Genomic DNA, 17201 nt, shown 5'->3' with positions numbered 1-17201 from the left:
TTGATGTTGATATGCGGGAGTGCAAATTTGGGGCGGTTTATGACTGCAGCTGTTCACGGCTGGGGGTTGTTGTCTGTCTGAAAGACTAAAGTATATCAAAGGCCTGAATGGAGACGGCCAATCAAATTGCTCAGCCATTCAATGTCTAGTGAATATAACATGACGTTCAGTCTATAGTTTTGGTATAGTCTTGTCTGTGTATGACTATGAAGGCGCAAATCTAGAGAAAATGGGACTCTGAATTATATACTCTGTCGGATTTTTTTGTCATCTGTGGACTTTGGACTTTGTTCTGTGTTGGAAGTCAATAAAGTGCATCTCTCTAGAAGAATTGGGTTGCTGCGGAAGAGTACTTACTAATTAATTATCATACTACTATACTACTATACTACTATACATATTATTATATCACTACATTGGTGCCGTGACCCGGAGCTAATCTATCTACAGTATTGTTCCAGTAGTGCTCTGTTTGTTTTCTGTGGGCCTGTACCTTTCGTATATTAATTTTTGAAAAGAATTGTGTTTCCTCCTCTATCATTTTCCATAGGGATGCATATCTTATCTCACTGCCATCTGTTCCTTTAAAGCCCATCACATTCCACCATGAAAGATAGACAACTGCACCCTTGCATACCTGGTCTGAGTCAGAAGCAATGTTAACAATTTCACCATCATTTCTTAACTCAATGAGAACTTGCAGAAGTGCTGCTATCTCCACATACTGTGCAGAACGAGCTCTACATGAATATGAAAATTGTCTCTGTACCTCGCCATCTTTTACACAAACACCAGCAAACCCTGAGATTCTACTTCCATCTTTATAATAAGAGGAACCATCAATGTACCAGCACTCACTTTCAAGGTCAAAAGGTTTGGATACGGCAGTAAAACTGTACTGCAAACTTTTCTTCCAGAGATTGTCTTTCAGGTCCCAGGAGTAATGCAAATACCAGAGGACTACATCAACATGAAGACATCCCCCCTGGACAAATACAAGCCTTCTCTATTAGCATGTGTGTTGATAACAGAGTCAATCACTCTACTACTTTGCATCATCAGAGTGGAAACGGGTCAAGTTAAAGAAATGAAGTGCTTACCAGTGGGGAAATCTGATCGAAGTAAAAGAAGTGTAGTGGATCATACTACAGAACTTACTGTTTTAGGGAAATCAGAAGGCATCCAGATACAGGGGGATACTGTAAAGGGCATAGTCGGGGGGTGGATAGTCGTTAGATGTGAGATCATGATGCCAAAATCTGATTACTTTGTGGAATCTGCTGTTTGGACTTACCCAGAAGGAAGCGATCGTCACAGGAGTACAGATATAATATTAGTGGAGACAAAGAATTGACCACGAATGCAAATGACTTTAGAAAGGAATTTTACAATATTTAAGGAGGGTATTATATCCTGTAGCCCTCATGATGTGGAGGATGGAGTCTATACAAAAATCCTACATATAATGGTCACAAATTCTAGAGACTGTCCTACAATTTTACAGTGGCCAGAACATGGACTTTTCCTCGAGCGGACTCAAAATTTAGTATATAGCGATGTTTCATATTTATCATTACCATTATTGTTGAATTTTATATCATTTAACATTCCAGAGAGTTGCCCAAAATTAATGGGATTGAGGTTTAAAACGGTTTTTCAAACACATATAAACTTATTTTGGGATGCTACACAAGGGCTTAATTTTAACCCCTTCCCGCCGACCGAACGCACATATGCGTCCTCGGCTTTCCGGGGTTATACCGGGATGATGCCCGCAGCTGCAGGCATCATCCCGGTACCGTTGTTTTCAGCGGGCGATCGGCTACCCGAATATAACAACCGATGCGGCTAAAAGCCGCTCGGCTGTTATACCGGAGGAGCGGGAGGGGACATCCCCCCCCTCCCGCCGCCTCCCGCCGCTGTTACCGGGCCTCCCGTGCTATCGGGAGGCCCGGTGTCCATTCGGGAATCTCCGGCGGCTGGGGGCGGGCTGGAACGAAGCTGTGAGCGGCTTCGTTCCAGCCTTCTAATTGTAAACGCGGAAGTGACGTCATGACACATATTACTGTCACAAGGGATGTTTACATTGCTTGTGACAGCAATAAAAGTAAAAAAAAAAAAAAAATTTTTAAACACAATTTATAAAAGTACAAAAATAAATAAAATAAATAAATAAAAAAAAAAAAAAATTTTTAAAGCGCCCCCGTCCCCGTGAGCTCGCGCAGCGAAGAAAACGCATACGGAAGTCGCGCCCGCATATGTAAACGGTGTTCAAACCACACATGTGAGGTATCGCCGCGATCGTCAGAGCGAGAGCAATAATTCTAGCCCTAGACCTCCTCTGTAACTCAAACCTGGTAACCGTAAAAAATTTTTAAAGCGTCGCCTATGGAAATTCATAGGTACCGTAGTTCGTCGCCATTCCACGAGTGCGTGCAATTATAAAGGGTGACATGTTTGGTATCTATTTACTATTTTAACATCATCTTTCACATTACACAAAAAAATTGGGGTAACTTTACTGTTTGGATTTTTTAAAATTCATGAAAGTGTCACTTTTCCAAAAATTTGCGTTTAAAACACCGCTGCACAAATACCGTGTGATAAAAAATATTGCAACAATCGCCATTTTATTCTTTAGACTCTCTTCTAAAAAAATATATATAATGTTTGGGGGTTCTAAGTAATTTTCTAGCAAAAAATACGGATTTTAACTTGTAAACACCAAATTTCAAAAATAGGCTTAGTCATGAAAGGGTTAAGAGAGTTTCAAAGAGGGATCTGGGTACTGATATCATATCAGGCCTCAGTTTGGGTAGTTCGATTTGGAATAGGGTTGATATAGAGAGTCTAAATATAAGAGAACAGAATTTTGTGGGTGGATTACAGCAGATACTGCTTAAAGGGGGAAGAGTGGATTTAAACACTCTAGCTGAAATGACAATAGATATTCAGAACATTCACACCATTGCTGCAGATTTGCAGAACATTCAAATGTCGGTGAGTGCACTGAATAAAACCCTTCAAACCAATAATGTATCCAAGTCTATAGTCTGTGGTATTATAGGAAACTTGCTGAGTGAACACCTGAGCCTAGGGCTTCAAGAAATCAAACAAGGAGAATGGCCAAGGATAATGAACTCAACTTTATTATTCAATCTTATCAAAGACAGTGGTGTTACTTGTAGGAACTTTGCCCTTGCTAATGTAAGGAGCCTGGATACTCTTTGTAATAGAGATCACATTGGAAAGCAGGAAATACCTCTGACTGTCGACATCCCTACATGGTCAACAACACCCTTACCCGTATACAAAATGATCGTTCTTGGTGAGGTGGAGGTGAGAAACAACTGCTACCAGAAAGCAAACTCGCCGTCAAGGACAACCAAGTGTGGAAAACCATGGATCCCAACTGCTGTACCAGACGTGCCCAGGCCTGGCTTTGTTCGTGTTCTTTTGAGCGATTGGAGTACATAGAGGGCTGTGCTGCTGCACACTCTGGAAACTACCTGGTTTAATTGCAAAAATTTGAACCGGCCTGGAAGAGAATAATTCATGGAGAAGGCTCAAGGGTCTGTGCATCCCTCATTCACTTGGCAGAAACAAGTTCAGTGCCGGGCCCCTATCACAGGATGGTGTGTGAATCTCACAGATGGACTGCTAACAATTGGAGAGGAAGACATTCGAGCCAATATCCAGATGAATCAAGTATCTATGGACATTGAGCAAACTGATCTTGGCAATTGGGACTCTATGATTTCTCCTTTATTTAAGAAAATACCACCACTTACGGTTGAATTGGATACAGTGGCGTAGCGTGGGGGGTGCAGGGGGTGCCGTGGCCCCGGGCGTGACATTTAGGGGGGCGCCAGTATGTGTCACTACTGGCTGCCTCGTCCTAATTTCAAGTTTCTGTGTCCCCCGCGCTCCAGCCGCCATGTTAAGTGTCTAGCGCCCTGTGACTGGGTGTATGGGGGTCATGTGAGGCTTAGGTCTGGCCTGTCCTCGATTGCTCCTGAAGTCCCGCCTCCGCACATGACCCCCATACGCCCAATCACAGTGCGATGGACACTGAACATGGCAGCAGCCAGAGCGCGGGGGAGAGAAGCAAAAATGTGAGCCGCCGCTGTCTTCTCCTGCTCCTCCGGACCGATGCAGGCCAGGACTAGAAGGTGAGTGAGACTCCCTCATGAGAGTCATGTTACTGGCCCCGGGGGGGCGAGAGAGAGACACTGTAGGCAGGACAGTATAGTGTAGGCTGTGTAGTATAGTGGACTGTGTAGTGTAGTATAGTGGACAGTATAGTGGACAGTGCAGTGTAGTGTAGTGGTCAGTGTAGTGTAGTATAGTGGTCAGTATAGTGGACAGTGTAGTGTAGTATAATGGTGTAGTTTAATATGGAGGTCAGTATAGTGGTCAGTGTAGTATAGTATAGTGGTTAGTATAGTGTAGTTTAGTATGAAAGTCAGTGTAGTGTAGTGGACAGTATAGTGGTTAGTGTAGTATAGTATAGTGGTTAGTATATTTGTCAGTGTAGTGTAGTATAGTATAGTGGTTAGTATAGTGGTCAGTATAGTGTAGTTTAGTATGGAGGTCAGTGTAGTGTAGTATAGTGGTTAGTATGGTGGTCAGTGTAGTGTAGTGGTCAATGTAGTGTAGTATGGTGGACAGTGTAGTATAGTGGTCAGTGTAGTGTGTAATGGTCAGTAAAGGAATCAGGTTGGTCAGTGTTGAAATCAAGTAGGTTAGCATAGTGGTCAGTATAGGAATCAGGTAGGTCAGGGCTATTGTATTGGAAGGGACTCGGGGAGTGCTAAAAGTCCGCATGATAGGGGGCACAAATTACTTGCCTTGCCCCGGGTGCTGACAACCCACGCTACACCACTGATTGGATACATTATTTAAGAGGGATAGTAGGAAAATTATAGAATTACAAGAACTGGTAAAGGAAAACCTCATTAGTCCTAATAAAATTGCTAAAGAGTTTCAGGAGCCTTGGTGGAGCATACCCAATAACACTTTTACTCACCCGCTATTGAGAACTCTGTCCATGATTTTTGTGTTTATTCAATTTATATTAATATGTTTTTTGTTTGGTTTATATTGTTGTGGTAGAAGACAACTAAGAACAATCCAGAGGAAGAAGGAAAGCATAGAGATGGCTTCAATCTTAAGAGCCAGGGATGTCTGAGCAGTTTGGTTGTGAATCGATTCTGATTCAAACCGATCCAAGTGGGGGTATATGTTGTAATATGTTCACCGATTTATGTGGGACATTATATTATTATATGTATGTACACATACAGTCAATATTAACCAGGCCAGAATTCAGTTGACAATGGTCGATTTGTCCAAGCCAACTCAATTTTAATATAACAGCCGAAGACCCTTTGATGTGCTAATCTTATGCAAGTCTACCCAGGGGGTGTGAGGTATGGGCTGTTAACCTAATTGAACATTTCAAAGGGTACATTGTTTAAAGGACCATAGAAGAAGTATTTATTGATGGTAATTAGACTTGAGGGGGTAACAATGGGATCAAGGAGTGTTTTGAGTTGGCCTAGCGGAGGCTCCCTCCTGGGGGGCTAATATATCAGGGGGACTTGTTGATATTAATATGCAAGAATACAGATTAGGAATGTAGGTATTCCAAGGGCTCAAAGGGGTGTTCAGGTGGTATCTGTTAATCTAATCTAATTACACTTGTTGATGTTGATATGCGGGAGTGCAAATTGGGGCGGTTTATGACTGCAGCTGTTCACGGCTGGGGGTTGTCTGTCTGAAAGACTAAAGTATATCAAAGGCCTGAATGGAGACGGCCAATCAAATTGCTCAGCAATTCAATGTCTAGTGAATATAACATGACGTTCAGTCTATAGTTTTGGTATAGTCTTGTCTGTGTATGACTATGAAGGCGTAAATCTAGAGAAAATGGGACTCTGAATTATATACTCTGTCGGATTTTTTTGTCATCTGTGGACTTTGGACTTTGTTCTGTGTTGGAAGTCAATAAAGTGCATCTCTCTGGAAGAATTGGGTTGCTGCGGAAGAGTACTTACTAATTAATTATCATACTACTATACACATTATTATATCACTACAGTGATCAGGGACACTGGGGTAGGCTGGCACTGCAGTCTGAGTTTACACGCAGTGTGACCAGCTGCTGTACACTCACCAGGTTGCAGCATCGGTTCTCTGCTTTCACAGCCGATCTGTGTGAAAGCAGAGAGAACCGATGCTTACTTTCGGTTTCCATTGGGTACTGTGATTAGACACAGGGTACAAGAGCACGTGATCACCCAGAAACAGAGGTAATGTGATTTGCTGTTTATAGGCTGTGGGCAGACGGGAAGCGCTTAAGGAGGGGAGGGCTCCCTCCCAGCATCCCTACCCTTAATCTATCCAGTATTATATATGTGCTCCAACTCAGGAGACTCTAAAAATTATACAGTTAGGACTGCAGTACACTGGGGTGCCATGACGTGGCTGCTGCAGCTTACACATGTATTTGCAAATGTGTGCAAATGAAACCCCTTGGTTTTAACATGAACTGACAAGCTCAATTCAGTTTTTGCAGGCTGGCAAGTGAGCTGGGAATTTTTGTTCATTGCTTTTTGAAATGCATCACCCTTGCATGTGCTCCTTGCTGCGAAGGCCAGTTACAGGTTGGGGTGGTTGGCATTTGTACTGATAGTTCAGGAGGGGGACGCACACTCGTCCACCCTTTTCCTGGTCTGCCAGGCAGATTCTGGTGGGATCCCATCAATTTTTCCACTTGAAGTCCTTCATGCCACACATAGAGACTTTGTGTGGACACCCCACATTTTCTTTTTTTTTTTGGCATGGGGGCTCTTAAATTAGGATTGGGGGACCCCCATGCCATTTTATTTTTTTATTTTTCACTGACAGCTCCCTTGTTTACATTCTACTGTTAGCTGTATATCCACCGGTTGACAGCACAGATGAGTCATTAATTTTTTAGGATGCCGATGTGTGCTGGCAATGACTCCTCCATGCTTGCTGCTAGCAGGGATGAGTCATGGTTGTTCATTGGTGGACGGATAGAAAAGTGGATGTAACAGATGTAAAAACGGACATTATAGATTTACGTTTGTTTATGTCCATATAGATCCACTGAAACAGAATAGGATGGAGACTTGTTCCATTTAAATTAGTTAAAAAACACACCTACAAAGAAACAGGTGAAAACATGTGCTCATCTATTTCCTTTTGGCCCATAAAGAAGCACTGATATCCATTTTTCATCCAAAAACACATGAATTGAAAAACGAACAGATGATTTTCTAAGAAAACCCTACAAGCACATATATTGGTGATTCCTAAAGAGGGGAAGATCCGTTGATCTCAAAGTATTCACAAAGATTTTAGCATCTCGACTACAGCAACATCTACCACACCTGATCCACTTAGACCAAATAGGCTTTGTACCATTCCGTGAGGCCAGAGACGATACAGCCAAAGTTCTCAATTTGCTTCACGTGGCCAACACAACACACTCCATGTATCTTTTTAGGCACAGATGCTGAAAAGGCCTTCGACAGGGTAGATTGGCAATTTATGGTCTCAGTTTTACGACACACGGGGTTCGGACACACCATGCTTACGTGGATTTCTACAATCTACACTAACCCTACTGCTCAGGTCAAGGCCAATTGGTATTCTCTCCTAACCCTTCCAAATCACTAATGGGACAAGGCAGGGATGTGCCTTATCACCCCTTCTCTTTGCCCTGTCACTGGAGCCTTTCTTATGCACCATACGTTTACACCCAGATATCACAGGAATTGAAGTTGGGGGATCTCAACAGAAAGTATTAGCATATGCAGATGACATGCTACTCTTGATCACAAACCCCTTATGCCCTGTACACACGATCGGACATTGATTGGACATTCCGACAACAAAATCCATCTGATTTTTTCCGACGGATGTTGGCTCAAACTTGTCTTGCATACACACGGTCACACAAAGTTGTCGGAATTTCCGAACGTCAACAACGCGTCATGTACAACACGTACGACGGGACTATAAAAGGGTAGTTCAATACCAAGCACGCCACCCTTTGGGCTCCTTTTGCTAATCTCATGTTAGTAAAAGTTTGGTGAGAGACGATTCACGCTTTTTCAGACTTGTGGTTTTCAGTTAGTTTTTCTGCTGTTCAATTTGTGCTTGTGGGTTTGTATCTGGTCTTCAGTGCGTGTAGTGAGTTCCCATAGGTTTACTATTGTGTTCTTGTCCGCTCGTTGCTGATTTTCAGGTCGCTCTTCATAGGCCTTGCTGTTCTTCAGTGTGTTCTGTTACTTCGTTCTGACCAGCCGACCGTTTTGAAGCCATGTTGCGTGTACGTACTCATCGTAGAGTTTATGCTGTGCAGGGGCTTGGTGTTGAGGTTCTTACTTTTACACAAGTCCAGTTCATGAACAGGGTGGGGAGGATTTCATGGACCAAGAATTGGTTGCTCCAGCGTGACCAATTCTGTCACATGCCTTTGCTCCGTGAGATCTGTGAGAATAATCCTGATGATTTCAGGAACTTTCTCAGGATGACGGACCCCGTTTTTCACCATTTGTTGGCTTTGCTGACCCCTTATATCAGCAGGCAGGATACCTGCATGAGGCAAGCCATCACTCCGGAGCAGAGGCTAGTCGCCACGTTGCGGTACTTGGCGACGGGGAGAAGTCTACAGGACCTCAAGTTCTCGACAGGCATCTCCCCCCCAGGCTCTGGGGATCATTATTCCAGAGACCTGTTCTGCCATCATACAGGTCCTGCAGAAGGACTATATTAGGTAAGATTTTTATCCCTTAACATCACATTTTATTGTATTTAATAATTGATAATATATTGTATTTCTTTCCTCATTCTCTAATTACCATGATTGTAATATGCTGTGAATGTCCCCTTTGTCCTCATGCATGCTGGAATGTTTTAACGTTTTTTTTTGTCCTTCATACATATTTGCCTTCACTTACCTCCCCAGCATGCTCTCCTGGGCCTATATCCACCTCGTTAGTCACTTAACAATGTATTTTTTCAGCTCCAAATTAGTGCTTTACCTTAAACACCCCCTAAAATGTGTACAAATGTTATTTGTGTCCTTAGATTCAGGCAGAGTGCCAGAGGCTTTTTTTTTGGGTCCCAAACTCATTTGGAACCCTCCCTCCCCCGAACCACTAAGTCAACCCATAACAATCCTCTATCTGCTGACTTTGCCAAACCCATACACACTATACCTACCTCTTTTGTGGTCAGATTTCTGTATAAATTACCCAAAGCATGTAGTGCAAGGGCCTGCCTGAATACTTTCAAATGGATAGGTAATTGCAGAATGTTAAAATCGTGCTCCAATTTGGACAGTGTGTATTTATATTTTTGTATTATGACACTTCTTACCTATAGTGTAAGTAAGGAGGGGGTGGCCAAAGTAATATACATTATTTAGGCATTCATCTCTCAATGAAGTGGAGAGGGTTACCTGTCCAAAACATCTCCCCCCCTAAAAATTTAACAATGGGCCATCAGAGGGGGTGAGGAATCTGATAGGTGGACCTTAATACTTTTGTCTTTAAATACTCCCTAAAATAAATGTTATACTGATGTTGGGCAAGAATGTTTGTGTCTAATCTGCTTTCAATGTTTATGTGCAAAATGACTAATTTTTTTATTCTTGTTGGACTCCACAGTTTCGTTCCAACCAACAGGAATGACAGACTGTGGCATCCCACTTTGCCCAGCGGTGGGACTTTCCTAACTGCTGAGGGGCAATTGATGGGAAACACATCCACATAGTCCCACCCCCCAACTCGGGGTCATACTATTAAACTACAAGGGGTTCAATAGTATTGTGATGTTAGCGGTGGTTTCGGCTACTTACGAGTTCCTGTATATGGACATGGGGAAGAATATCCGGATGTCAGATGGTGGAGTCATTGCCCAGACCGAGTTCTACAGGCGGCTTCAGAATGGCAGCTTGGGCTTGCCACCTCCAGAAGACAATGCGGAAGGACTCCCATTCGTCTTCGTTGCGGATAAAGCGTTTGCGCTGGGGGACCATCGTATGCGGCCATTCCCTATGAGGACCCTCACCATGACCGAAATTTGGGGAGTCCTGAAAATGGCGTGATTGTGTAAAATTATAAAGCACTGTTGGGTGTTATTTACTAAAGGAAAATACACTTTGCACTACAAGTGCACTTGAGACTGCACTGAAACTGCACTTGTAGTGCAAAGTGGATTTGCCTTTAGTAAATAACCCACATTGTCACTGAAACCAACAACTTTACTACAAAAAATGTTTTTGAGCATTGAAAGAAGAAGCCACACATTGTTGATTATCAATCTTTTTAATCAAAGCACAATCACGTGTGCGTTTATAAAAGGGTTTTTGAACAAACCAACATGTTTGTTGTATAAAATTTTTTAAGATCACATTAAGTAGAAATTGCCTTTTAAGGTAAAACAGGCATGTTTAAACCCATAAAACAATACACAACTCTGGAACTTACAAAATTCAAGTTTTATAAAGTGAAGGCAATATCAGACATGAGTATGTACAAACTGTGTTTGATATTGCATTCAGCAGATGGGGTGATGTCACCCCTGTAAAAGCCAAATTTAGAAGATGCACACAAATTGCCTAATGTCAACATGTGCTAGCTGCCATCATGGGGGATCAATGGACGTGTTTTGTGGGTGCAACCCCTTCCTCTCAGTTGCTTTATTATTGAGGAAGGGGTTGCACCCACAAAACGCGTACATTGATCTCCCGTGATGGCAGATAGCACATGTTGACACACTGTGCACATCTTCTAAATTTGGCTTTTAACATAAGTAAAAAAATTTTGGCACAAAAAAAGAAGAAATATAGGGATTTCTGGGTGTTTTAGATTCTCCCTAAAACATCAATGATGTTCTTCATTTTGTTGTGAACATCATTGATGTTTTGCTTTATGTTTTCTAAATCTCTATTACACCCCATTATCTCCCCGATGAGGATCTGGGCACTTTCACTGGTGAAATGACATTCCTCTTCCACAACATCCTGATCACCTACAAAAAAATACACCATGTATTATAAATATGCAGGCATACATCTTTTACCTGAGGCTGTGGTCACAGACACTCATCTGTTGTGGTGACAATTTCTACAATGTCTCCCTCCTTCTCCTCTGGTTGGGTTTGGGGGATTTCCCCTTCTTCCTGAGGTGAGGGGTCCCTGGTCTCCTCTGATGAGTGGTGTCCTCCGAGTCTTTTCTCCCCTATGTGAACAAAAATAGGTGTACTTAGCACACAGATATTTGATGGCAGAAATAGGAATATGAAACATTGCTTGGAAGTGGGCTACAATTGTCTGTTTTGGCAGAGTTCCAAGCTGTGCTCCAGCATTCAGATGTGTAAACAGCTGCTGAGTGTCCTTTCCTTACACAGAATCTAGTTAGCATTTCATTCTAGTTACAAACCCATCTAGACAACAAACTTTTCTTAATAGAAGTAGGCCCGAAAAACCGTATTGAACTGCATCTGGCCAAAACATTGTATTTTAGTGGCCGAACGAACAATGTTTCCTACGAACGATTAATGTGCCCATGCACATGAAACTTGCCATTTTAAAATGTACAACAGAAAAGAAAAGCACATGGAGCAGCACAAACGTCATAAAAAGAAAGAATAGGAACACAGGACAACTACTTACTTTTTTGCAGCACTCTCCTGATCCTTCTATATTGATTGTGCTCCCTTAATTTGAGGTCTGACCACCGTTTCCTGAGTTGATCCTTGGATCGTCGTACCCCAAAATTCCTGTGCAGACTCTTCACAACTTTAGCCATGATTTTGGCCTTTCTCACATTTGGGTTTGGGTAAGGTCCATACTTCCCATCATAGTCGGCCCTCTTCAATATGTCCACCATCTCTACAAAGACCATATTTGAGGCCTTAAATCTCCTCCGGGATCGTGATGTTTCTGGCTTCGGGCTTTCCTCCTCCTCCTCGTTGCTGCTATTGTGCTCTCCCCCACTGTGCCGAAAGAGAAGGGGCAGGGAATAGACTAGAAAGAACGCCAGGGGCAGGCGGAGTTTCACGCATGCGCAGTGTATATAAAGCATAGCACGCATGCGTCGTACGTACAATCTGTGAGCGGAGGAAGGAGTCTTGGAAGCGCCGATCGTAATAACGAAGGTAAAAGTTTAACTTGGGCCTATACTGCTTATAGATTAAGGCCTATGTTGGGACAAGATTAGGAGAGTTTAGCCTGACATTAGGGTTTGTCTTGTGTTGTGTCTTGCAGAGAAAATGGATGGTTTCAATGATCACAACTTCCTCCCCCTGTCCATAGACAAGTACAGGGAGCTGCCCTGTCTGTGGCAGGTGAAACACCCGCATTATAATCATAAACAAAAGAGGCAGGCAGTGCTGGAGAAACTGCTGGAGTTGGTGAAGCCAGTGGTCCCCACGGCAACCATCCCCTATTTAAAAGCCAAAATTGGTGGCCTGAGGAGCACATATCTTAGGGAGCGCAAGAAGGTCCAGGATTCCCAGAGATCCGGAGCAGCAGATGACGTTTATGTCCCCAGGCTGTGCTACTATGAGAGACTGCCATTTCTGTCAGACCAGACTGAAGTCAGGAAATCCCTCTCAACCCTTCCTTCCACTCTTCCTTCCACCCTATCTTCCACCTCAGCTGAGGCTTCCGATGTCCAACCAGCCAGGAAGAAGTGGAGGAGCCCAGCTGCAGCCAGGTATAGCATTGTTCTACAGATTTCTTGGCAAAACATAAATGATGTTTACTATATGTTATTATTGATCACTAATTGCTGATTTAATAAAGGCGTTTACATATCAATAGACAGTAGTGGGCAAAAATAATTGGGACAAGAATGAAAAATGCTGGGCTCAGAATGATAGTCTTTTCTATTTATTAATATTCAATTTGCAACAGTCATGAGATGAAAATTGTGTATGAGTGATGAAGAAAAAACTAAAACTATGTCCCTTTTTCATACACAGGAAGACCTCAGCCAGGAGGAGGCTGTGGAATGTGACAGCCAGGAGGAGGCAGGGGTTAGTGGCAGCCAGGAGGTGGCCGGGGTAAGTGGCAGCCAGGAGGTGGCAGGGCCCAGCAGGAGCCTCACACAATCACAGGTTCCTCCTCTCCGCCTTCCAAACAAAAGACCCAGGAAGGGGAGTGAGGTGGAGGAGTCAGTGCTCAGGCTGATTCAGGAGGCTTCTGCGTCCCTCAGAGCCACCCCCACTCGTGAAGAGGCCTTTGCCTCCATGGCTGCCACAAAACTGCAGGACATGCAGGAGGGGCAACGCCTCATGTGTGAGGAAGTCATTTATAAAACATTAAATAAGGGGTTGAGGGGTGAAATCACACCCAATATCCACCTGTGTGAGTTGCATCATCCTCCTCCTCCTGCCACAACTCCAAGACCACAGACACAGCCTGGAAGGAAGAGTGGAAGGAAGACAAGAAAATGATGGCCTGGGTTCAGTCTGTCTGACAAAAGATGCAGGCTCTTGTATGACCACAGCCTAGGACATAGATGTCATCTGCTGCTGTTCATGATCTCTTGGACTTCTGGACCAGATTGTACTCCCTTAGATAAGGACTCCTCAGGCCACCAATTTTGCCTGAAAATAGTTGATGTGTGCCCTGGGGGCCAAAGGCTTCGCCAATTTCTGCTGTTTCTCCAGCGTTGCCTCCCTCTTTATTTGGTTAGGACCCCTTAATAAAAGTATTTTTGTGAACTAATACTTGCCTATGTGTGTTTTCCGTTGAAAAGGGCAGTTTGTTTGTAAGGAGGCAGGTACGTTTCAAAAATACAATGTGAAATTAACAAGGGACACCAACACCAACCAACCTCCTTGAGATTAAAAAAGACAAGATAATAATGGTATTGTGGTAACTTGACACACAAAACACACCCAAAACTATTCTGGAGATTACCAAAAAACAAAAAAAAACAGGAGATCTGTATTTTAAAAAATACAACAAATAATACCAAAAAATAAATTTAAAAAAATAAAGAAATTTTCAGTAGATGTGACAAATCAAAATATTATATTCATGAAATCACAAGAAATAATAAAGAAATAAGTTTGTGAGAAGTCTGTGTGAATATGAGCAGCAAAATAACTTCATTCTTCTAGCATTATAAAGAAGAAGAGAGTGCGCTGCATTAAACAATTTAAAACATTGCAGCGTGACAAAAGTGCTATATCCATTACGAATGCTAATTTTACCAGACCCAGCAGTTCTGTCTCGGAATTTATTCTGAGCATGCGTGGCACTTTGTGCGCTGGAATTGACCACACACGGTCGGAATTTACGCAAACGGATTTTGTTGTCGGAAAATTTTATAGCCTGCTCTCAAACTTTGTGTGTTGGAAATTCCAATGGAAAAAGTCCGATGGAGCCCACACACGGTCGGAATTTCCGACAACTAGCTCCGATCGCACATTTTCCATCAGAAAGTCCGACCGTGTGTATAGGGCATTAATCTCACTGCCCAACCTCCTCCATTAATTTGAGAATTATGATAAACTAGCTAACTTGAAAATCAACTTTTCCAAATCCGAAGCAATGGGGTGGGCATATCACAATCTCTTCTCTCCCATCTTAAGACGAGTTTCAAACTAAAATGAACAATCTCTGCACTGAAATACCTGGGAACCTTCATCCCCCCAAATTTTCACTAATATTTGATCTTAACTTTCCACCACTTCTGAAAAGAATCAGAGCCCTTCTGGACACGTGGCACACCGGACTACACTCATGGTATGGCCGCTATAATATATTAAAAATGAGCATCCTTCCTAAATTTCTGTATTTATTACAAGCATTACCAATATTCATCCCCTCTAGCTTTCAAACAGACACAGTCAGTATTTACTGCATCCATATGGTCCCACAAACGACCTTGTTTAAATAGAAGACAACTCTCCCTGCCCAAGCAAAATGGGTGGCTGGCAGTACCGGACATACGTACATATTACCAGGCTGTGCACCTAGGCAGACTTGTTGACTGGTGCAGACATCAGGACATTAAGCTCTGGCCCCCAGAGTGACGTTCCACTTAGCAGGGCACCCTGGTGCTATCAATCACTACCAAGGAACATGAAACCCCCACACAGGTCCCACAACGTGCATCTGTTCGCTTATTTTCTCCCAATTCTCTCTGTCTTCCCTCACCTCACCACTGCTTCCAATACTAGGGAACTCACTCTTTAAACCTGGCTATCAGGATGCAAATTTGCAAAACTTGCTTAAATCGGGTCGCTACCAAGCCTCTCACTTCATGATTTTGGGAACCTAGCCATCGGTACTTATCCTTACAAACCCTTCTGGTTCATTTAAATTAGACTTCTCCAACTTTGTCATTTTCTCCAGACCCTATCGTCCCCTGGCGATTTCTGTCAACCTCTTACCACTCTAGAAGAACACTGTTCAGATAGTGGCAATCTACCACATGTTCTCTCCACAGCCTATCGAATGTCGATCACCCCATCGGAAAACCACCAACCACCTAGCCTAAACAGATGGGAACAAGATATAAATCGTACGTTCACTGCGACCCAAAAGCAAAATATTATTCACTTTACGTATAAATCTTCTATCTGTACGAAAATACTGAAGATGAATTTTAAAATCCTGACACAGTGGTACCATAACCCATTTCGGTTACATAAATTCTTTCCAGCCACCTCAGACCGCTGCTGGAGATGCCAGGAGGAGCGAGGAACACTATTACATTTCTTTTGGTCCTGTCCCAAACTCGAGAGGTTTTAGACTGATGTATGGCTAATTGTACAAAAATTTTTTGAACGTCCAATTCCTAATGATCCAGGCTTTTTTCTCCTTCATGCTTCCTCCATCCTAGTAAAAATCTACAAGAAATCCGTTATCTGCCACCTCCTTGACACTGCCAAAACGTGTATTCCTCTCCGCTGGAAAACCCACAGCCACCATCCATTGGTCTTTGGCTTCAGTAGGTAGGGGAAATAAACAAAATGGAGGACCTTATCCTCTCGGCACAACACCAACATGAAAGATACACCAAAACCTGGACCTTGTTTGAATATGTTTGTCTTCTCTGAGGGTCAGGAACCATGATACCATGTACTGAAACTTTCTCAGCTTTTTAATGTGAGATGTCTAAAATCGGACGGTACTGATTACATATCCCGCATGACATCCTCACACTCTGAGACTCCACGCTCTGTATAGCCCCCCCTTTCCCTCCATTTGCTCCCCCTAACCCACCCACCCACCCTTTCCCCCCCTTTTTTCTCTCATTCTCTCATTGACTTTCCCTTTCTTCTATCTTTTGCTTTACCCTTATGTTTTCATCTTATTTCCTTTCTTTTTATTCTGGAAAAAGGAAAATTTTCCTGAGACAGTTCCAGAAGAGTGCCATGATCAGGTTTAAATTTGGTTCCTCTTTGCACTTGGGAAGATATCATGATATGGTACTCAACATACAATCGCCTTGAATACATTGTACAGAATTCATTCTAGATCTATATGTTGCTATTGTTTGTTATATGTAGTTCTTACTAGACATGTGCACACTGAAATATTTCGTTTCGGAATTTTGTTTTCGTCCAAAAAATAAATTTATTTAGTTACTCCCGAAATTCGTTTTTATTTAATTTGTTTCGTTAAAAAAATACATTTGTCTGAAAATCCGAAATAGTTAAGGTCGAATTTGTCATTGGAGGCTTATGGTGTCTGTCGAATGTTCTAAGAAGATTCAACCGAGCAGCTAAACTGTACGACGCCGCAATCATACATTTCCGGTCGAATGTTCGGCCTACAAGCTATAGTAGAATTCTAATGTTGTATGACACTAGTAATAATTATATTTATTAATTATTATTACTAGTCAACCAACATTAGAATTCTTCTATAACCTATGGGCGGAGCATTTGACCATAAATGTCCGCTCGCTGTGACTGCTTCGTCGAATCTTCATGTCAAATCTTTTTTCTCTATGTCGAATAATCTTGGACTAATAGAGTTAGGTTAGGCACATTCAACCTTTTTTGTTATTGTCTCTATAATGTTGAATCTTTTCTCTCTATGTCGAATCTTTTCTCTCTATGTAGAATAATCTTGGACTAATAGAGCTAAGGTTAGGCACAATCGACCACAGGTTCCATGGACACAGATCGCT

General features: G+C 42.6%; 1 protein-coding gene across 4 annotated transcripts in view; it reads right to left on the bottom strand.

The window, feature by feature from the left end:
- The window catches only part of SEMA6B (semaphorin 6B), a 1880978-nt gene that overhangs the window by 1771567 nt on the left and 92210 nt on the right, over nucleotides 1-17201 (bottom strand). The window lies entirely within an intron of this gene.

Source organism: Aquarana catesbeiana, linkage group LG01, assembly GCF_042186555.1.
Source record: "Aquarana catesbeiana isolate 2022-GZ linkage group LG01, ASM4218655v1, whole genome shotgun sequence".
NCBI lineage: Eukaryota > Metazoa > Chordata > Amphibia > Anura > Ranidae > Aquarana > Aquarana catesbeiana.
The sequence above is the reverse complement of the archived record's forward strand: the minus strand, read 5'-3'. Positions and strand labels throughout refer to the sequence as shown.